Source organism: Acanthaster planci, linkage group LG20 (assembly GCF_054643075.1).
Source record: "Acanthaster planci isolate LZ-2023a linkage group LG20, COTS_SCS, whole genome shotgun sequence".
Classification (NCBI taxonomy): Eukaryota; Metazoa; Echinodermata; class Asteroidea; order Valvatida; family Acanthasteridae; genus Acanthaster; species Acanthaster planci.
The window spans coordinates 8,357,712-8,380,255 of NC_141796.1; the positions used below are offsets into that span (position 1 = coordinate 8,357,712).

The window sequence follows — 22,544 nt, forward strand, 5'->3', positions numbered from 1 at the left end:
AGAGCTACATCAACTCATCTAACTAAAAGAAACAGACCAAGAAACAGGTTATCTTCCATTCTGGTTTATTGTTCACAGTCCTAGAAAACACAATTAGTTAGTAACGAGGGGTGAGAAAAGCTCTCTCCCCCAGAGTCTACTACTGACTATACTCAATACCTGCCTAATTATGAAAGGAGCCAAGATAACTACACAAAAGAGTCTACACGATAGGACTCCAACTGGAGGGATGAATTCAGTGGGGAAAGTTAAAGAAGAAAACTCATGGCCTAGTCAACGTAACTTGGGGGGCAGGAATAGTAAAGACAGGCTATTTGTCTACAAGGGGGATGTAAAAAGACTTAAAAAAAATAATAAAACACAAATCATCTGACACCGATCAACAAACCACCGTAGCGATCGGCATGACAAACCCCCAAACGCTGGAGGAGGCCAGAACAGCCGTTGAAAACTACACCAGTCTGCGTGAAAATCTCTCCACCGGGAAAACAAACAGAATACTATGAAAACATTACGGCCGGCACTGGCCCTCATATGCATTGCATTAAATACAGTCAGACATGTCAGAGAACTGAACAGAACATTAAAGGGTCTATGTGAACATGTAATGTGTTTTTTATTATTTCAATTGACAAAGTGTTTCTACCTGAACAAATTTTTTGCTCAAAACTACGGTTGAAAAATGGTCCTAAGTGCCCGAGAAAGTTGAGGGTTGCCACTTGAAAAATGCTGTCGTATGCAGACTAGTCTAGTGTCCAGTGCGCGTGTCAGCTCAGTGATAAACACAGCACAACATACAGTACAAATGTACGTGTACATACATGTACATGCGCTGCTCAGCATGCGTTCGTATGATGGCGGAATCGGATAGCGACACTCTTGGGAGACTTACAGCGTTGATTCTGAAGGATATTCTGATTAAAGTAGCTCACCATCATCAAACGATAGCGAAATAAAAAAATCCTATTAGCTTTCTTCGTGTGCACATGAGGCTAGAGAACACTTTGCTATATAAATTCGAGCCCAATGTTCGTACATCGCCGATTCGAATTTTGGGTGAAATTTCATGACTTTAAAATCGTTCACCAAGGATTCAACTTGATGTGTGATGAAGTTAATTCTATAAGTATTTAACCAACCGAATTCAGAGGTTTATAACAAAGAGGTTTGGTCACGCTATGCGGAGAAATTCAAACGATCGTTCAAGTGCGTCACGGCGTTACGTAGGATTCACCGCACAGGTCACGGCAAGACGACTGAATCTTTCTCACCCTATGCAAACCTTCCAAAAATTGATAAAAATCACAAGTGTTAGGCCTTGTGTTTGGCGGACCAAACCCTTATTGCGAGAGAGGAACCCAACGTAGTGCGGCGGCTGGACGCTTACCGAGAGAAGTGCGACAATACCCTTTAATAAATTGTTGACCCCAAATATCACATCCCGTAGACACTAATGAAGTCCATGCTACCATCGACTTGATATTTAGGGAACGCAACACTGGCGGCAGCGGTGGGATCTAAACTTATGTCAGTATACTGTAGTACATGTAATACTACTCGATCACACTTATTGCTCGATACTGCGGTTACTCTATATGCCCGAGTTACTATAGCAACCACTCCTTCGTGAACTCTCTGAACTACCACAGAACTCAGAACTCTGACTGAATATGTGGCGGACATCCGCCGCCTTGTCATGCGAGGATACCCTACAGCCGATGCTGGCACAAGAGAGAGTATTGCCCTACGACATTTCTTAAAGGGGCTCCCCGATCAACAAACCACCGTAGCGATCGGCATGACAAACCCCTAAACGCTGGAGGAGGCCAGAACAGCCGTTGAAAACTACACCAGTCTGCGTGAAAATCTCTCCACCGGGAAAACTTCCCTTCGCGTTCACGCTGTTCAACCTGCCGAAAAGCACGAAGGAGCGGCTTCAGCCACTGAGGCGACGGCAAAGCAAATAAGACAATTTATTTTTGTAAAAACTATAAGGACTTTGGTTGCAGTAAATAAACCGGTCCTCTACCATTGTTTACACCACGTCTGAGCTGAAGTGCGCATGTTCATTGTGATTGAGAATGAAAAAGAATTTTTCTGCCACCAACTGTCTCAAACATGTCTACATCGGGTGGCCAATATTGTACATTGCATCACATACATGTACTGCCATTACATTTTCACAGTTTAGTCTCACCAATACAATGGTATAACATTTAATCTTAAAAGGGTAAATTAGACTTATTGACACTGTTAGTATTTGCCATATTTGATGACGCTGAAGTATGGGCACTGTGGCAAGCCCAGATGCTCCTTACTGCACTACGACTGCGAGTCTACATGTACGTACGACTACGAATAAACATTGTCTGTGGTCCACCCATGGAGGTAGGAAACAACCGTGGCCAACCCGGTTGACTGTTGAGGATTAAAATTATTGCGTTTAAGCCTGACCTCTGCTTCACCAACAATGCCCATACGTAACAGAATTACAGTTATAAGCACTTACCTTTTAAGGAAGGGCCTAACCTGTCTTACTCTTCTTTAAACGGACAAGCTGCTTGCATAATCACCGCGGTGGATGACAAATACAGTAAAAAGATAATCGATGACTCGCGGTGTCGTGTTGCTGGTAGCATGGAGCATGGAGGTAGAATGTGATTCTACTCCATGCATGGAGGTAGGAGTAGTAGAGAACTGACAGTTCTGGATCACACGCCCTTTTCCGCCGTTTTTAGCAAAAACCCCTGGGTAGTACATCGACTCAAAAAATCGGGGGAATCCCCTAAAAATCTGGAATTCCAGATTTCCCCCGGTACCTCATCGACCCAAAAAATCCGGCTCTAAAATACCGGGCGAATATATACATTCTGAGCCAAAATCTCTTTTACCCATCACACGTAGTATTCCCTCCAGTCGTACTCGCTACGCTCGCTCACCTTTTAACCCCGGCTGGCTAAACAACTCGTGACTGGCGCCGGGGATTCCCACTCAACTTTTGACCCCGGCTGGCTAAACAACTCGTGACAGAAATCCCGCCTGAATAAAAATGATAAAAAATTTAAAAAACCTAATTATAAATAGAACATGTATATCGTCTCAAATGACCACAAACGTCTAAATGCCGGCAACAAAAACCCAAAAATTACCTACGGTCCCTTTGACCCTGAAAACTTAGTCATTTTAAGACCCGCAAAGAATTCTTCTAAGATTCTCTATTCTCACGAGGGCCAACATAAACGATTGTTGATTAGGCTCGAAGACCCTTGTTATGGTATAAACCCGGTTTACAAATATGGTACTAAGGAACCCTACTGACCAAAAACAAATTGTTATCAACTGTCTCCAAATACTGAATCGCTGCTATTACGTATAAATGATTCAGTTTACAGACATTTTGAAAAATTAACAGATGAGGCCCTGGAAGACCTCCCCGTGATTACGCGTAACTCTTTTAAGGTGTCTCAAAAACTAGATGACATACCCAATCAAATTAATTACTTAGTTAAACCGGCTTATACCGATAAAAGTAGGATGTACATTAAGATCGCCTATGACGCCTCTTTGGTGGATAAATCGTTTAAAGAAATCGATCGCGCTCTTTTTGCAAATAAGAAATGCCACGCGATCTCTTTGATCTCTCCTAAAGATATTTACTATGGTGCACACGGTTCACTTTCTTGCGGCGCGAGTGTTAGGTATAGAGTTATATCAGCTATGCTAACGGTTGAAGAGAAACCTTACCTTTTGAACGCGTTTGATTAAAAGTGAGCAGAGCGAGCGAGTACGACCGAAGGGAGTTAAATAAAAGTTAGTGAAAGTCAATTTAACCTCGGTTATCCCGGGATTAAATTTTTTTTGCTTTAAATAAATAATCTCTTTATATAAAATGACTGATGCGGAACTTTGCCACTTGCTGAATCTAAAGGAAGTACACATAATTGGGACAACGAGAAATGTTCAACCGAGGCCACCTTGCGATCACCAAATACTTGAAACGGGTGAAAGATACACGTGTAAACATTGCGGTCAAATTTTTGGGTGGGTTTCTTCGTTTGACGCTGCAGAAGTGGGAGATCGGTATTACAAGCATCACGTTTGGAAAAAACCTAAGCCGCCAAAATCGAGAAAAACGTTGCAGAAGTATAATATCTGTTTTCAAAACGGCGAAGCGGGTGAAATAGAATATCGATTGAACCAAGTTTTAAACGGTAATATCTCTCGAGGTAAACCGTTGAAGGCTTTAATTGCAGTCTGTTATCAAGACGTCACTGGGGGAACCGAATCTAAAGTGAAAGAACTTTTTGGTGTCTCGGATAAGCACTGGGAAAACGCTATGGAGAAGTTTAAAAATAGTTTAATTTAAAAATGGAAACACATACGTTTTACTTGACTGAAAATCCTCAAACGTTTGAATTAAAAAACGAGATTAACAACATTAAAGGCGATAAAGTAGTCCGAGTCAAAAACATTCAGTTTGAAGCTGAATATTTATACGTGGCGCAAGACACCGACATTCAATGGGATACAAATTTGGACAGAAACGAAAAAAGAAGAAAAGAGACGGCTCTAAAACTTATTTTGACGGAATGAAAGAACCTATATATGCTTTGCTAGCTCCAAGTTTGGCTCAACCGTTGCCCGAGTCGCAAAGAGGAAGCATCGTGGTGTCTACCGGGTACTACGGAATCGATTGGTTTGATTTTATTTTAAACGCCATCCCTGGAGTAAGTTTTAAGGTGCACTCGGAATCAAAAAGGGTGACCTTAACCATTACGGATCCCAATCTCAAATTGCGGCTCAATAGAGAGGTGGCTAACTTGCTAAACTTACCCGAAAACAAACTTTCTCCCAACGTTATTTATATAGGCGAGTATAACTCAACTCCTATGTTTATTCACTGCCAGCAATTGGAGCACTCTGTAAATTTTTATAACGGAAAGTCTTCTAACCTGCTCGGCGTTATCCCTTATGAATCAACGAATAAAACACCCAAAAAGCTATTATCTCGGAACATAGACGAACTCACCTTTTCTTTGAGAAACGAGCGAGATGAACTCTTAAACAACGTCGGTAAAATTTTGATTGAATTAGATATCTATTAATAAAATGGAGAAAGATATTGAGACGCATACATTTCACTTGACTAATAATCCACAGACATTTAAACTAAAAAACGAGATTAAAAACGAAAAAGGGAGCAAACGTATCTGCGCCAAAAACATTCAGCTAGAAAAAAAGTTTTTTAACATTATGAGAGAGACAGAGATTGAGTGGGGGGTAAAAGAATTATCTAACGAACCCGGTGATGATGGATCAATCAATCAAGCCTTGGTGCAAAAATATAGTGATCTATATATAGGTGAAAAATATGAAATTGAAAAACCAAGTTTACAATTAATAGATGTTTTTTTTGGATTTTATTTTGCGACTCAAAATTTTTTAAGAAACATACAAAAATACACTTTAAATTGGGAATATAATGTTAGACGAATAAAAGTATATAAAGCACACATGTTATCTATAATAAGTGTAATAAAAGACAAATTTACTGATTTTTCTTCTTTTTATTTTGGTGTACATTATAAGCCTTTATATTTTAATCTATTATCTAATGATACTTTACGACAAGAAATGGAAAAAAAGTTAAACCTTCTTGACAGCGGTTCTTATGAAGACGAGCTTTTTGTAATACAAATGCTAGATGACTTTTTTTACCCAAGAATGATTACTGAAATAGATGTAAGTTTGATCATTTCTTTGTCTTTTCAAACGACACTAGCGGGCATTATACACGCCCTCAATCAAATTTTTGATAGATTAGACTATGCAAACCATCTAAAGGGCAGGCCACCACCGACAACTGAAGAGAAACAATTGTTCATTTGGGATACTACGTCTTCTACTGTACAATCTATTTTAAAAGGCCAAGCAAAACCCATATTTAACCAACTTTACACAAAGCAAGCGTTTGAGTCTATAAGTATCTCTGGATTGACTGGCAGCATCACCTTAGAACCCGGGTATTACGGAATCGACTGGTTTGATTTTATTTTAAACGCCATTCCAGGCGTGAGTTTTAAAGTATATGAAAAGTCAAAATCGGTGACTTTAGTCATTTTTGACCCTTATTTAAAACTAAAACTAAACACGCACGTGGGTCAATTGCTCGGCCTGCCTTCTGTTGAATTACAAAACTTTTTTATATACAAAGGTAAATATAACATCGATAGTATCAAATATCTGTTTATACACTGCGAGCAGCTCGATCCAAATTATAACTTTTATGACGGGAAGTCTTCAACTGTACTCAGCACCAGAGACACAGCTCTGTGCAATTTAGAGGTAAACCCAACCTGTAAAAGGCTCGTAGATCGGAACATAGACGAACTCACCTTTTCTTTAAAAAACGACAAAGGTAGGTTGGTAAGCGGTGAAGGAGATGGAATTTTGCTCGAGGTGAATATCGTTTAAAAACTCTTAATTATAAGATGACGACTAACATATATCCTGATTTAAACTCGGTTGAAGCGAGTGAGTATAACGACCGGAGCGAGAACGAGCGAGCTTCAACCGAACAAGCGGAAACAAAGATTTACAGGCTAAGAAAGATCGAAGAAATTAAATCTCAAATCCAAAGAGAACGCGACGCGCGCGAAGCTAGTTACAAAAAGATCAAACGGCTCTTAACCGCGCTCGGGTACGTAGAATACGGCGTGGAAGCACTAGGTGCCACATCGGCAGCCGTAGGCATTCCCGCTATTTTGGGAGTGATCACTGGTCCCGTCGGGCTCGTGATGGAAGGCGTCGCTATCGGTGCGTTTGGCGCTTATGCGGTTCTAAAGTACGCATCTCGTAGACTCACCCACAAAACTAAAAAACACGACCAAATTCGAATGTTGGCAGACGCTAAATTAAATACAATCGAAGAATACGTATCTCACGCGATTGAAGACGGCGACATATCCCAGGAAGAATTTGTTTTAATTTTATCCGAGCTGAAAAAATTTAACGAGATGAAAGAAAAGATTAGATCGCGTACATCTACAAAATTGGAATCGAGCAAAGCTCACAGCGAGCAAGAATTTGAACGTCGAGTCAACGAAAGAGCAGAAGCGCTAGCGGCGGTTTTAAAAAAAGATCTTATGAAAAAACTTGGCGAATAAGTTTTACAAAGTCGGTTGGGTATGAAGAGAATCCACCCGCTTATAAAAACTTGGTCTACCCAACGGCACCTGTAAAAGACTGGTGAAGATTATTTTTAAAATTCTTTTAAAATAAATGGGAGGTAATTTTAGTAGTCTAAATATTTTAGTCAACGAAGACAATTCCTTTACAGCCGAGTTTCCAAATTTAACGCACGCGTATAAACTACCAAAAGTAACCACGGACGAAGTGGTAGAACGCTGGAACTCAGATCCGTTGGCATTTTACCAAAATCAATTTAATTTTGCGGTCTATTGCGCGACGACGGCCTGTGGTGTGGGTTTTGATCTGCTGTCTGACCCTAATCCGTACGTCTCGGCTATAATGAGGTTTCACTTATATTACACCGTACGAAAAATATTTTACGACTGCGTGATGCCCATTCCGAGCGACGACGTATTTGACGCGTTACACAATAATTATGACCATCGGAAGTTTATCGACACGTGCCTTTTATACGGAGTAGACCCGAATAAATCGTACAGACAAACAAAAGACACTTTGTCAAACGGATTAGGCACCGCTTATTATTATGACAACGGTTACGTACCTGTTCCAAATAAAAACTATGACCCGCACGATTTACATGTCACCAACGTCGTTAAATATATGGGATCTACCTACATGGGCTTTGGCGTGGCTGATCCACCTAAAGGCTCGGGCCATGCGAGTACCTACACGGTCACTTGGATTTTGCAGTCGGACGCGGTCACTTTGGCCTGGTGGGATTTTATTCCTAAAAAGTCTCAGTTTACAGATATAGGGTTTAGAAAGGTAAATGAATCTATTAGAGCTTACATCTATGCCTTATTAGGATCCCAAGCTCAAACTAGGACGAGTATTTTGTCTTATGGTACCGGATTAGACGCGCGGCAACGATTTGAGACGCTCGTGGAGTCAGAAATCAATTCAACACCTGATTTGATAGAATCAATAGAGCATTTTCAAGATTCGTTACAATATGCAAAAACGCCTTTAAATTTTGTAGTCAGACCGGGGTTATATCTGGTACCCTCTGACATGGACTTACGCATCGGCACTTTTGAGGGTTATAACAACAATTTACAAGTCGCCTCCGAAGATATGCAGACTGGTTACGTACCGGGTTTAAATGTGGAGCCTGAGGTTAAAGACGACTTTGCAGAAGAACCGAAGCGACCAGAGGGAGCAACGAGCAGAGCGAGCGAAGCGAGCCCTGCCAGACCAAAGCAACCAGAGAGAGCAGCGATCATTCCTGTACCAAAACCAAGCATCGCTCTGGCTCCCCCTTCTAAACCGCTCGACATACACAACGAAGAAAAACTGTCCTTAACCGTCGGAGCCGTTGCAGTGGGTGTCATCGGTTTTACGCTGTATAAAATTTTAACTTAAACGAAGCGAAGCGAGAACGGTTTGATGTAAGGCATAAAAAAAAATTCACCTCAAATTTGGGGTGAATTTTTATCTTATTTTAAAATCTATTTTTACCCTTTTTGCACGTACGTTAAAAGCAAAACACCCAAGCCTACAAACAAGGTCCATAAATGTTCTGCCACCCATCCAACCGCTTTACTCGCTACGTTAAAAATCCAACTCAAAATGCTACCAATGATCCCGGGCAAAGCTCCTAATGCGCTCAACCCGAGTTTCTTTAATACGTTGGCTAAATTCCACAGTTGACGTTTGATCCAATCGGTAATTCCACCTTTGGAAGGAGGAACTGGTTCTGGTTCGGGTTCAGGCGTTGGTTTAGGTGCGGGTTCAGGCGTTACGCTAGGAGTTCCAACAGCTCTGACGCTAGCCACGATACTACTAACGATGGTACTTATCGCTAAACCAATAGCCGTTAAAATGCTCACGATCGTGACGCCTTGCTCTCTAAATAAAATATTAATTCGTTCACGTAGTGTTAAATCCGAATCCATCACTGCCGTAATCGTTTCTTTAATTCGATTAATTTGACTTCTCAATCGATCGGTATTTCTATTGATGGCTTCTAATCTACCCCGTCTTTCGACTCGTAAGTCGTCCAATTGCCGTTGAAGTTCCATACGTTTTCCTTCGGACGTCGCTTCTTCTAACTTGGCTTCAAATTGTTGAATTTTTGCGTCTAACTCATCTAATTTACCTTGATTTAAAATTAATTCTCCTTTTACCGTTTGTAACGATTTATCTAAAGCGACCAACTCGCGATAGTTTAGTCCTTCTGTTTGAACGTCTACGTCACGAGTGAGATCCTCCACGATGTCGCTGACCCGGTCTGCGGTCGCGGGTAATTCTTCTAGCTCGATTTGTTCTGGTTGAATCGCTTCTAGATTCTGACTAGCCTGGGATACCTTTTTACCATAATTTTCAAATCCTAAAACGTTTTGAACAAAGCCCGTTCCGGAATATCCAGCCTCTCTCGCATTTTTGGCGATCGTATCGAGAGTTACAAATCGGTCGACTTGCCCCCTCCTTTGATCCGTTAGTGGTACCTCTCGCGTTGCCCACCTTTCATCGCCTTTGAAAAATAGACCTTCATTTTTTCGATATGTAAATAATTCGTCATTGAGATTAGACGGTACGTCTGTTCTACCCATATCGCGATAGTATTTATAAAAATCATTAGCTGTTAGTTCAACCCCATCTCCACCCTCGATAGGGGTTGTTTCTTCTAGCATTCTATCGGTTCCTACATCTCTCGTTCCAGCTTCGTTCGTATCATCAAAGGTAGCGTCCCATTCTCGTTCATCTTGGTAGTCTTGCTCACGTTCTTGACCCATGTCGCCCGTTTCAAATCCCTCTTCTTCCATTTAAAATAAGAAAACTTAACTCGGTCCGCCCATAGGAAATGTTGAGGGTAAGATACCCTGCCCCACCAACCAACCTTGGGTAAAGAGTGCGCCGCTGGACAAGGCGGTTAATTTTAATGCATCTTCGGCGGACAACTTATTGAAGTCCGGTGGTTTAATTTTAAATAGCTTACTCGACAGCATGGCGTATCCGAGTGAGATTCCTGAAACAACTGCGCCGTGGTAAACCGTATTGGCGATTCCGTTTACGTCGATTGATTTAGCGTTACTCATATTTAATAATAAAGAACTTTTAAATAAAGCGAGCAAAGCGAGCTACGACCGAAGGGAGTATTTATTCCATATCTAAATCCGGTTCTTGTTTGGGAATATTCGAGCTTTGCTTTGGTCGAACGCTAATTTGTTGTGAACTAGTCGACTTATTTTTCCAAATTAAGTAGAGAACCACAACACCAGCGATACCCAATCCACCGAGTATCAAGCTTCTGTTTTCAAAGGCCGTTTGGGTAAAGCTAGATTCTTCACTCGGTTCGCCCGCTAATTTCATCTTAACGAGTTGTTGCTTCATCTTCTTGTTATGTTCGGCCAATTTTTTACCTTGTTCTACGCGCTTCGGATTTTTAGCTCGTTCTGCTCGCTTAGTAACTGACTTAACTGCTTTCTGAATTTGGTTGCTCGAGTTCGCTTCGTTGTTGCTCGCTTCTGTTGGGTTCACTTCGTTTGTTGACATCCTCTTTTATAATAACAGAACTTTTGTTAAACTCCAGGTGTTTTGTTGTAATCAGCATTGTTGTAAGTGGAGAAAGATAAACTCCATATTTATAACAGACCTCTGTAAGTAGTCTACCCATCGTTTGACTGATGATCGGGTCGTCGTTTAGGTCTTTAGTAAGCGCTTCCTCTGATTTTAAGTTGACGTTGAATCCGAGTAGATCGATCGGGGTAGCTATTCCTAGTAGACGAGAGTAGAGGTTCAAAATCGAGTGACCGAGGGTTTTGACAATTTCTTTGCCAAACTTAACTTCGTAGAGGTTAAACAGTTTTTCTTGTTCTTTTGGTGGTAGAGCTTCGATTTCTTTTATCGTGTATTCTTTCCCGAGATACTTCTTACTTTCGCCCGAGGCAACTATCGCGCAGAGGCGGTCTTTTACGTTTGAGCTGATTGCTTCGCTTTTTGGTTCAGTGAATATGCTTTTTATGTCGTCCATTTTAATAATAAGTACTCTTTAAATTTGTTGTAGGTATGCTTTAGTCGTATGTATTCAACTGTATAATAAGTCAAGTTAGCTGCAATAACTAGCTGAATAACTAGCTGGACGTATTGTAGCATTGTTATCTATTTACTATAACTAAATTAAATTTTATTATAGCACAGCTGAATTAGCTATGCTCAAGCAAAGGGTAAGTAATTATCAACAAAGTAAAACAAATAAATAACTAGCTAAAACGTATTACAACTGAGCTGAGTAACTAGCTAAAAAATATTGTAACTTGCGGGCGCTTCGGTATTTAACACCAACTTACTAAATCTCACGGTGCGTAGATGCCTTTTAATTTCCCCTCTCTTTTCATCCGGTACAATGTCGTTCTCGTCCAGACACTGATCAAACGAACCACGGTCCTTGCAATGAAAAATTGCTGCCCAAGCAGTATTTTCTCTGAAGTCTTTTAAAACTGAATTGTACTTTTGTGTGAGTAACCAGCAGCTGTGAAGATAATGTCGACCGCTAAAAGCCATTTTCGACAACGCGCAAACTGAACCACTCTTAGACTTCTTACGATACTTGATGAATTGATCAGCTGCACAATCGTCGATAATAAACAATGTATTTATCCCGTCGAATACTCTCTGATAAAGTTCTATCGCCTCATTTAATTCTAGTCTTTCTCGATCCAGGTCACATAGGTAAACGTTTTCATCGGTGTACACCCACAGTCGTTCTAAATACGTTTTATTCTTAAAAAGCGTTGGGCATATAATGACGATAGCTTCAAAGGTGAATCGGTATTCTGTCTCTAAAAGATTTAAGATCCAGTTAGTCTTCCCGCTGCCAGTTTTGCCCACGATCAAGGCGCAGTGGGGATTCTTAAACATCTGGTTCTCGCTACGCTCATAACTCGCTCGTTCCACTCGCTCGTTCATTTTTAATAAACAAGATTTTTAAAGTTCCCGTCCTCCACCGTTAGTTGAGAGTCCATCACCAGGAATACGTACATAGTCAGCGGTCCTGCGTTCTCGGCCGTTCGTTCCATCTGTATAGATATGTCTCCTCCTCCACCGAGAGGTCTGCCCGATCCATGGGCGGAATTGTCGTCGGAACTTCGGAAGTCGAGCCAAAGCCCGTATTTGTCTTTTAGGTAGTCTGCTAGGTCTACTCCCAACAAGGATAAGTCCGAGACGACTCCTCTAGCCAATTCTTTATCCGAGTCTCCGAAATATTTTGTAACTTCGTTCCAATGTTGATATTCAAACAGACCCTGGGAGTACAATTGATTTGGTTTACCTTCGACCGTGACAACCGTCTTTGTGATGTGCGGATTATAGAATTTTTGCGGGTTCTTGATCGTCGGATCTCTAAACAAAATCAACACCCCTTTTAGGCTTCTAATACTCTGGTCGATGCTGATGTTCCACAGCGTGTCTGACTTGTTTACCGCTTGCTTCTTCCACGAGTGAATCCGGTCAAAAAGGTAATACATCGTCTTCTTGTTTCTCAAGGTTTGGGCCAAGTCTCGGTTGGTGACTACCTCGTATTCCAGGGTCAGATCTGAAATTTGATATTCAGCCGCGGTATCTGACGAATTAACCACTTTGTCGTGTCGGTTAAAAGTTAGTTGGTACGTCAGAGGCTCTTTAAACCACGAAGGATAAAATGGGGTATGATCCGTTAAGATAGGCGTGTCTAGTGGAATCGCGTACCTGTTTTTAAAAGCGTCAGCAATTGCTTTGTCCTTACCATCGTTTGCGGCGGCATTAGCATCGTCAGCCCCTAGACGTATCTTAGCTACGTTTTCTCTTTCCAAACCAAAATACGCCATATTTTTGGTCTGCGACGGGGGTAACCAATTGTCCTTGAAATTGTGAAATACGTCCGCGTCATAGTAACTTACGATTTTGTTTCCCTGGAGACTCACATTTATTTCCGACACCAGGTTTCTCGCCACGTTGTTATAAACCGTCCGGTTGTCGTCCGAGGCACCGTCGAGATCGAGTTTAAAAGCCAACTTTGCAGTACCGGGTACCATGACTTCATCCGTGCCTAGGGCTGGGAATTTTACGTTTAACGTGTGACCCGCGTCTACGGTACTCGGGTTGTGCGTAATGGTGACTTCGCGCCGCTCGCCTTTGATCGCGCGAGGAACTTTAAGTCTGCGACTCGGGTTAAGCTTTTTGGTATACATCTTACTTTTATATAATACAATTCTTATTTTATAATTTTAAAAAGAAAAGAAAACACGACTAACGTTAAACCCGCTGCAAAAAACAGATCTTCATATTTTTCACCTTCTAACATATGGGCGATTTCGTCGATCTTTAGCTGAGTTTCTACCTGTTCGGTTTGAATCTCGATTAATTTATCTTTAATTTCGGTAACACTCGCTTCGCTCGTTGCTCCCTCTGGTCGCTTCGTTGCTCGCTTCGCTTCGCTTCGCTCGTACTCCATATTTAATTTAACCTTATTTTAAAAATGGCTAGTGCTTTAATGATGGTTGGAGGAGCGATAGTAAACGCCTTGGCCTTCACGGGCTCAAATTTTTTATTTAGCAGTTTATCAAAAGATAACAACGTCGACGAAGAACGAAAGCGTCACGACCTCGCGATGGAGCAACTGGAGCAAGCAAAACAAGAGTGGGACCAAAAACGCACGCACCTGCTAGACTTTTTGAACGAACGAATGCTACAAGAACGCGCGAGTCAGCAAACATTTGTAAATGTGGACAAAGCGTTGCGGGAGTATTCAGAATTGACTGGTAGCTCGTTCCACTCGCTTCCCCCGTTACCGCCAGAGCCTAAGTTGTCCGATTTTTACGAGCCTTCCGAAGATCAAAAAATTCGCGAGTTTGTTTGGATTATAGGTGGAACTGCGATAGTCGGGTTGTTGGCTTACCGGTACTCGCTGCGGTAATACTCGCTTTGTATAACTTATTTTAAAATGGAGAGAGAATTTTCAAAATTGTTTTACAGCCCACAGGGTTACTGGCGAGGAGAAAGTGCTGTCGATCGTCTACACGAAAAGACCGGTGCGGACAAATCAGTTATTAGGAAGTGGTTAAAAAAGCAGGCCGTTTGGCAAATATACTTACCCGCACCACATTACGTACCCAGACCTACAATGTTGCAATCAGAATCGGTCGAACCTAATTACGCGCATCAAATGGACATACTTTATTTACCCTGGGACCGAGTTAAAAGGAAAACGTTTAAGTACGCTTTAACCGTGGTAGACGTGGGTTCGCGGTATAAAGAAGCAGAACCGTTGACCAGTAAAACCGCCGAACAAGTGAGTGAAGCAATAAAGAAGATTTATTCGCGATCACCTTTGACATGGCCCAAATTCGTAATGGTAGACTCGGGATCTGAATTCAAAGGTGAGTTTAAAAAGTTAATGACAAAAAATAAAGTACAAATTCAAGTGGGTGAACCTGGGGTACACAGATCTCAAGGAATCGTAGAAAGGTTTAACCGTACTTTAGCCGAAAGGTTATTTGGCCACCAATACGCTCAAGAGATGTTAAATGTAGGTGCGCGAAACGTGGAATGGGTAGAACGTTTGCCTCAGGTCGTGAAATCGTTAAACGAGGAAAAAACGCGGTTAATAGATGCCGTTCCTGCAGAAGCTATAAAATCAAAGCGAGTGAACCAAGAACCAAGTACACCTATAAGAACTACCCAAAGAGAACTTCCTCCAGACGCAGTCGTCAGGTACCTCTATTACCCGGGTGAGCAAGAGGGCGGCACCGTCAGAAGGGCAACAGATCCGATATGGTCCGTGGACGTTTACCAAATTGAAAAGCGCACCAGTCAATTTAAACGAGTGAAAGGAAAACGCGTCAAAACGGGCCCAACATTGTACTACCTATTAAACGGCCCGAATAGGAGTTTCGTCAAAGAGGAACTTCAGGTCGTGCCCGAGGATACCGAATTACCGGAGTAGCTCGCTCGTTCCACTCGCTCGCTGCGCTCGCTTATGCCCGTAAGCCAACGTATCGATTCCGTTCGGCAATATATAACGCTTTGTGTCCAACGGCGACAAACTAAGTTTATTTTGTGAAATGGTGAACACCCGATGTTTATCCGATCTAAATAGTTGTTGTTTATTGAAATGAGAAACCCTTTCAAATAGGCATCTTTTATACATCTCGTGGGTCAATCGTTTCTCGGTTACTACCTTGGAGACCCCTTTCGCCTTCTTTAAAGAAAAGTACTCGCTTCGCTCGTTGCTCCCTCTGGTCGCTTCGTTGCTCGCTGACGCTCGCTTGTGATCTACCGTCAGAATTGAATACATTTTTGGCCTAATACAAACGGCTTCTAAAATTGTTTTACCGCCAAACTCGTCTTTCATTTTGCCTATGACTTTTTTATTTTTGACGCTGTAAAGCGGATGACCCGGTGGATAATTACTAAAGTCAAATAAATGGCGCTTCTCGTTTAGGTAACCAGTTAAATCGTCAGAGCTTTGCTCGATTTGAACTAATAGAGAATCAGTGTCCGTATAAAGTAAATTTACTTTTTCACCAAAAGTTGATTTTAGTTCGTTGTAGTAGAAATCGTACATTAACGTTTTTGAGATATCGAGAATACTTACACCGCAATAGATTGGCTTATTTAATTTTGTTTTGGTTCGGTACATCTCCACAAACGAAAGAGAACAGTCCCCAAATGGCACCGTCGATTTGTAATTCGGTTTATACGTTAATTTTTTATATTTTGCGGCGTCTTGTTCGTCCCTTAGGAGGTGGCCGTCAATTCGATGTCTTACATTTTCCATCGTCTTGCCAAATACCGAATTGTTCATCAATTTGAAAAAGTCTTTCTCAAAATCATTTTTTGCTTTCTTGCGCAATTCGGTGTTTTTGTCAATATAGTTGCTCATCCAAGGCCATTGTTTAAACGACATCACCCGGTGAACTTGTTTTAAGGAAATCCCGAGTTCGAGATATTTTTGCAATGTACGATAGTGAACCACATATTTTTCTTTAGTGTAGAGAGTGCATACGAGTTTGTCGACCGAGGTTGGCGGCTCACCTTGGCCAATTAAATTCTGTTGATAGACCGAAAACCATCCCTTTGATACAGCCATATTTTCAGGCGCTAGTGGAAAATCATTGTGGGCGTCGTGTAGGTGTTTGGGATACTCTAAAGTGACTTCAAATATATAGCCTACGTCCGACTTGGGTGATATCCTAGTGATATTTTCTTTTGTAAATTTGCCTAAGTCTTTGACCCACTTAAATTTCCCGACCGGCAAAAACTGAGACATAGCCCAACCATATAGATTATTTGCGTCTAGGTACATGATCTGTGACTCCGGCTTATCGGGGTCGTAATCGGGTAGTTCTGGACTATTAGCCTTTGCATATCGCTTTGCACCCACACTCGAGATACCACCTCTTTTTGCCCTTTCAAAAAACAAGTGCTTGTCAATGTCTGTCAATAGTTCCAATTGGATTTCAGAGTGTTTTAGCAGAGCGTCCCACGACAGACCCGGTGACGTGTAATAGTTGGCTGGGTCAAGGCCATAGTTCTTCTTGCATACCTTCCGGAAGTTCTCAAATACACCCGCTAACAATAGCACGTCCGTTTCCACGTATAAGTCGTGGTAGTCCCCCAAGTTTTGACAACCAAAGGCTTCCCATACTGTTTCCGCACGAGCATATTCTTGCTCGGTTATCCCTCCCTGCTTCAGAGAGCTATAAAAAGCGTCTACTGGTGGGAGTTTTGTTTCTTGAAATCGATCAAAGGAATCGATATACTCATAAGGATAAATTCCCTTTTCCAAGAGTAAATTTGGGTTATTTGGAAACCTTTCACAAAGTAATTTAAAATCATCTGGTGAACAATTTTTAACCAACCGATCTAGCGAAGCCGCCATGAAATGAAAGGAGTCTAAAAATCTGAGTTGGCCAAAAGAAAACGAAATGTAGTTCTCGGTATTTTTAGCGATCAACTTAATTGATTTCCCATAAAATTCGTGAGCACCCTGCATAATCAAGTGCGCATCGTATTTCTCCAAGTTGTGTAAGATAACCGGAATAGGTGTTTGGTCGGGCACTATTCTTAACTTGAGATTACAACTAGCGTGCGCTGGGCCTCGGTACTTCCCCGTCACGTGACAATGATCGCGAACTTTTCTAAAATTGTTGATGGGCTTTTCGCAATCTAAACATTTCCACTCTTTGAACCCAGCTTCATTTTTATGACAGAAAGCAATTTTGTCAGCTTTTGTCTCAGGTGGTTTTGGAATATCACATTGACAGTGAGGTTCATCCGCTTTTGCTCGATCTATCAACTTTTCGCATATCCAGCATCTATTACATTTTTCGTAAATTTTTTGTAATTGATCGTCCCAAATCAACGGCTCTTTGTTTTTAAACGTTTCATTTATTTTCTCTGTTTCCTGAGAAAGTGATTCTACAAAATCTACAGCCGCGTCTTGGCCTCTATATGTTTTTCGGCTAGTGCAAACTCCATCGCATCTGACGACTGCGTATGAGTATCCGCAAGGCCTGTGAATCTGTGTTTTCACCGTGTTTGTGTCAGTCAGCGGTAATTTTTCTAAAACAGACTCAAAATCGGCGTAAATGACAAAAGGCGCGTCTTGCTTATTTTTATAATTTTTGAACTTGAGTATATTCTCGCCTTTGACTGGCATTTCGACTTTACATGTAGGAACGTTTAAGCCTTGACAATCTTCTTTGTGGCTGGCTAACTTTTCTTCAGTTAGGAAATGTGTCATGCACTTGAAACACCAGTATTTTTGACCGTCGTGTTTATTGATGTCACCCGTCAACCGAGAAAAGTTTTTAATCCAACAGTAGTGATTATCTTCATCTCGGGTAAAATAAAGTAAATTGATCGGTTCTTCTGGCCGCTTGCTTTTGTGCAGAATGTAAATACCGTCTTTTTTGGTATAACCAAACACATTGATCGCCAAGTTATTTTGCGATTCGATACGTGGAATTTGTGAAATCGGTGTTGGAAAGCTTATGTTTGTAAAATTTAAACCATCCGATTCTGACCGGTAAGTCGAAGGTCGCTCCTTATTTATTTTATATTTTGGATTTGTTTCTAGCTGACTTTTGACTCCGTCTGAATACAGCTTCAAAGCTGCTCTCAACGCCCATCGGATACATTCTTGATCTTTATTTTGGACGTTTATGATTGCTTTTTTGTCTAACAGTTCCTTAGGCAACGGAATGTAAGAAGAACCCACTGGATTATATTTAACCACGTTGATGTAAAAAGCGACAACTTTGTCAAAGATCCACCCCGAGCCTTTTTGTGTATGGGCCTCCACCTGTTCGATTTGTTCTTCGCGTTGCTTAGCGAGTGAATTTTTAACGCTTGGTTTACTCGTTACTACGTCTTGATCACTCTGAAAGGGAAAGGTGCCGTAGTCAATCGTTCCGTCAATTTTTTCCAATCTAAACTGCACTTTAAGATGTGTTTGTAATTTGTAACTCCCGATTTCTTTGAGTTCAACTAACGCTGTTTTCTCTATCAACTGCTTATAAAAATCAAAAAAATGTATTAAATCGTCTTCATAGAAGCGAGGAATCAACTCCCAATTACGAAAATTATCTTTAAAACGCCTTATACGTTTAATGTCTACTTCCTCCAGTTCTTTAGGTTGTGTATAAGCTTTAATCGCATCAATAAAGTCCTGTTTGACGTATCTGTCTTTGTTTGCATAAGGAATATTATATTTTTGTACCGTTTTCAACAGCTGCCGATATGACTGACGCGGGAGATATCTAAATTGTTTTTGATCCTCTCTGATAGCTTTTATTAGCTCTGATCGTGTATGATATTTGCGCCTAGGTGACGGTAATGGGATCTTATACCGTTTAATAAAATCTTCCAAAAACACCTTCTTAAATCGAATAAAGTTCGTTAATATAGGTCGATGTTGTTGATAGCTCATGTCTCTTTTTATATATAGATTTATAAAATTTTTATCATTTTTTCTGACGCCTTGACTTGACATGTTTTTATATATAGACCATTTACTTAAGGCGGTTGTAAACATAGCGTGTTTTGCTTTGAACAGAGCCATGCTTTAAGTAGAGGTCACAAGTTCAGATCGGGCAAGTCGAGACTTGTTCGCAAGGGGAAATCCCTTTTTTGTTTGTGCAGGCCGGTGCCAGTCACGAGTTGTTTAGTCAGCTGGGGTCAAAAGGTGAGCGAGCGTAGCGAGTACGACTGGAGGGAATACTACGTGTGATGGGTAAAAGAGATTTTGGCTCAGAATGTATATATTCGCCCGGTATTTTAGAGCCGGATTTTTTGGGTCGATGAGGTACCGGGGGAAATCTGGAATTCCAGATTTTTAGGGGATTCCCCCGATTTTTTGAGTCGATGTACTACCCAGGGGTTTTTGCTAAAAACGGCGGAAAAGGGCGTGTGATCCAGAACTGTCAGTTCTCTACTACTGTAGGAAAAGAAGGAGTTAGCACGGGTTCTCCCCTGGTATAATCCCAATTAGCACCTTCCGCGGTCGCTGCAGAACTTAGCTTCGGGTTTTCCGTTGTGGCTGACTAGTTTTACGACCACCGCTAATCCCCTTGTGCGCTATGTCTCATGCCGCTCGCTCTGGCCGTTGCACTTGCAAATAAGCTTTACTGGAGTTGATATTCCTGCCATCAAACAGTCGAATATATCTTCAGGACATGCGCAGTAGATTTCTGGCGTGAGGACCCTATCGCCATGTTCTTTTTCGGATGCGCAACGAAAATCTACCCCACTGCAGTTTTTGATCGGAGATAATCGGCCAATTTTTTGGCTTTGAGAGGTAATTTTTCAGATTTCGAAAAAACTGAGTTTTGTAGATTTATATGGAGAAATTTTGGCTTTTTTGGAAGGATCCTGCCATGCCCTGTGAATGAAATTAACGGAAAATGCTTCTGAAGCGTGGCGCTTCGTGTTGAATAAGAATTGTAACTTAGCGATGCTTAGCACTTCCAGAAATAATGATAATTGCGATGCCTAAAACGAAAACATGACGCACTTCTGATTGAATTTAATACAGAACTGGGGTTTTTATTCCCCTATAATCACACCGAAGCGAAGGAATTGGCATTGATTCAGTGTTATTACGTTTATGAGACATGATCAGTCATTGAAATATTTTTTATATTTTATTTTTAACACCGGCCTGTTGAATTCCTCGTCATTTCTATGTACATTTAAAAAAAAAAGAGTAGGCCAACAGAATTAAGAGGAAAAATGTAGCATGTTGAAAATGATGGCAAGTCATGGCCGGCCAAACCATCCATCTGAACATTTTTTTTTTTTTTTCAAATTATGCCTAGCACTGCCTAGGCCTAGGCCCTAATCATGCTAATGTAAATTGACAACAGGCAGTACAGGATCAGGACATGCAGGATCAATCATCATCGATGCATTACATTGTCATGTGCAAGTTTTGTCACCCTTTTCTATTTTAGAGGGTAGTAACCAGAAATGTCAAGGCTGAAAAGTATGTTGTTCCGACTCAAGGAAAGGAAAGGGAGCACTTACCATCGGTGAGCCCGGTAGTACTGTCGGCTTTGCGACAGAAGCAACAAAACCAGGATCCCTTTGGAATGTTGTCGTCGGACAGCCACGGTAAACAACGGTCCGGGCTGCCAAAAACCGCAAGCACGTGCAAAAAATTGACAGTATACAAATTGCGAACCCGTTCGCGAAGGTATTATTTCGGGGCCATCATTGTCTGCACTAGCGCCCTCATCATTTTGCATGAAGGCTTTGTGTTTTTTCGTACACATTCCGTCCGTGTTTCCTGTTGGTGAAAAAAAGTCTCAGTTGTTCAAGTTGTTTCACAGCTAAGATACATTACAGGGAAGGATTTATTTGACATTGCTTTTTTCTGTAACTTGTAGACGTTTATGGGCTCTTTCTGCTATGCCTTGATCGGCCTCCGTAGAATTTCTAGCCGGTTACGTGAAGGGTTGCTTGTAGCCGTAAAAATAGCGTCCAGCCGAAAATCAGGCTAGCCGAAAATCCGGCCCGAATTTCGTGCCAATTTCAGCCTGGTCAGCTGTCCAGTCTCTTCCAATGCAACGACTGCCTATTGGTAATGTCTGTCAACACGTAATTCGCTCGCCACCCTGTACTGTGGTGTTTTTGGTGGATCGGAAGTTTAGCTACCACTCGGCGACGCAAGGGCTCGTTTATTTATTTTGGAGTGTCCGCTTGTAATTCTGTCAATTAATTACTGATACTGTTGACTCGCGTTTGCAAGGTATAATGTCGCGTTTTGGGGTTAAGTGAAGTGGACATTGTTCGCCACTATGATTTTTTCCCCGACTGTTTTGTTGATGTTAGCAGTTTTCTATGTGGTTAAGTAAATAGCAAGGGATATACCGGTATGTTACTCTTTCGAGCAAACTTCTAAGAATAATCAGTTATGATTATTTTGTCAAACTGTCCTAATTATTACAACGAGCTTGCTGCAATGAATAATTTTTAACAGGGCAACGCATGTTTTTCAGCAACATTAACAGGGCCTGTGGCTAATGTGTTTTAATATGTATATAATAAAGGGGGGGCAACAACATGGACAGAAAAATTGATTACTTTAAGTTTTCAAGCACTATTGGGGGTACCAAGGGGGAAGGAAAGTGTATAGGTGAGTTTCATGAAATTTGAAGTTTCATTTGTCATGACTTACAAAGCAACAGCGGTCTCCTCCGAGGCCACGATAAAAGATAGGTAACGCATGTCAACAAGGCTGGCCCATTAGGTTAGTGTTTCCCACCAAAGCGCAGAACAGGGTGGCGGGCGAATTACGTGTTGACAGACATTACCAATAGGCAGTCGTTGCATTGGAGGAGACTGGACAGCTATTGTCTTCCTACTCACATACCAAAATGCACAACCCCATTGAATTTAAACAGAGAAAGAACAAAATATATTGAAACTGTTGATAGAAATTAGTTGAGACAGCCTGTGTGCCGAATAAACGTTTTTAAAATCTAGGATGGTACAAAATCATTTGAAAACGGACATCAGCCCAGAAAGCGATTTTCCCCGTCTTTGTTCCTATTCGGGTGCGCTGACTCCTGAAATCAATTGGGCTGAGACAGCCTGTGGGCCGAATCATTCGGGGCGCTAATTAAGTGTGCCCAGGGGTACCCCCTACACATTCCTCAAGAGAAAATCACACTTTTTTGAAATCTAGGATGGTACAAAATCATTTGAAAACGGACATCAGCCCAGAAAGCGATTTTCCCCGTCTTTGTTCCTATTCGGGTGCGCTGCCACACCTGAAATCAATTGGGCTGAGACAGCCTGTGGGCCGAATCATTCGGGGCGCTAATTAAGTGTGCCCAGGGGTACCC

General features: G+C 41.5%; 1 protein-coding gene and 1 long non-coding RNA gene across 3 annotated transcripts in view; one reads left to right on the plus strand and one right to left on the minus strand.

Annotated features, from left to right (window-relative positions):
* Positions 1–48: 48 nt before the first annotated feature.
* Positions 49–20,841, minus strand: LOC147795891 (uncharacterized). Of its 2 annotated transcripts, XR_015423486.1 has the most exons (3): positions 20,722–20,841; positions 2,510–2,663; positions 49–1,910 (listed from the first exon to the last, which is right to left on the minus strand). It is a non-coding gene; the product is annotated as an uncharacterized LOC147795891 (long non-coding RNA). The 2 variants fall into 2 exon arrangements; XR_015423485.1 differs by lacking the exon at positions 20,722–20,841 and having other exon boundaries at positions 2,510–2,895.
* Positions 19,866–22,544, plus strand: part of LOC110990567 (prostaglandin reductase 1-like) — a 47,793-nt gene continuing 45,114 nt past the window's right edge. The window contains exon 1 of the mRNA XM_087130526.1: positions 19,866–19,993. The gene's annotated coding sequence lies outside the window, so the exon portion shown is untranslated. The remainder of the gene's footprint in view (positions 19,994–22,544) is intronic.